Source organism: Penaeus monodon, chromosome 14 (genome assembly GCF_015228065.2).
Source record: "Penaeus monodon isolate SGIC_2016 chromosome 14, NSTDA_Pmon_1, whole genome shotgun sequence".
Taxonomy (NCBI): domain Eukaryota; kingdom Metazoa; phylum Arthropoda; class Malacostraca; order Decapoda; family Penaeidae; genus Penaeus; species Penaeus monodon.
In genome coordinates this window covers 39,621,728-39,622,358 of record NC_051399.1, presented here as the reverse complement: position 1 = coordinate 39,622,358, position 631 = coordinate 39,621,728, and positions in this window count along the sequence as shown.

Sequence of the window (631 nt, the reverse complement as noted above, 5' to 3'; positions counted from 1 at the left end):
CCTCCTCCTTCTTTCCTTCTCCCCTCCTCTTCCAACCCCTCCTCCTCCTTCTTCTCCTTCTCCCCCTCCTCTTCCCCACCTCCCCTCCCTCCTTCTTCTCCTTTTTTCTCCCCTTCCTTTTCCACCCCCCTCTCCTCCTTTTTCCCTTTCTCCCCCCTCCGACCCCACCACACCACCACCCCCACTTCCTCCTCCTCCTCCCCTCCCCCCCACCTCCACTTCCTCCTCCTCCTCCACCTTCTCTCTCCCCTCCTTCCCATGTTATTTCCATAAATCTCTTAAAACCCCCAAAACGGCAGAAAAATGTACTGAAGATAACGTCCCCTTTGGGCATTTAAAACTTTTTCAAGCTTCCCCCTTTCCCTCTTATTATTCTCTCTTTCTTCTCCTCGTTTTTCGCCCTCATTCGCAAAAAAGGGATAAGGGAAAATAACACGAATATTGTTTTGATGGTGCAAGAGATTTTTTTAAAGAAAACATCACTTTTGAAATCATATTTTCCCGGGTGATCAAAAAACAGCGAAAGGAAAACCCTTTTCAATAGAGGGAAAAAGTGTCAAGATGGCATGCTGTCCTTTCCCCGTCTTTTCTTCTCTCTCTCTCCCTCTCTCCCCCTCTTTCTGACACTCTT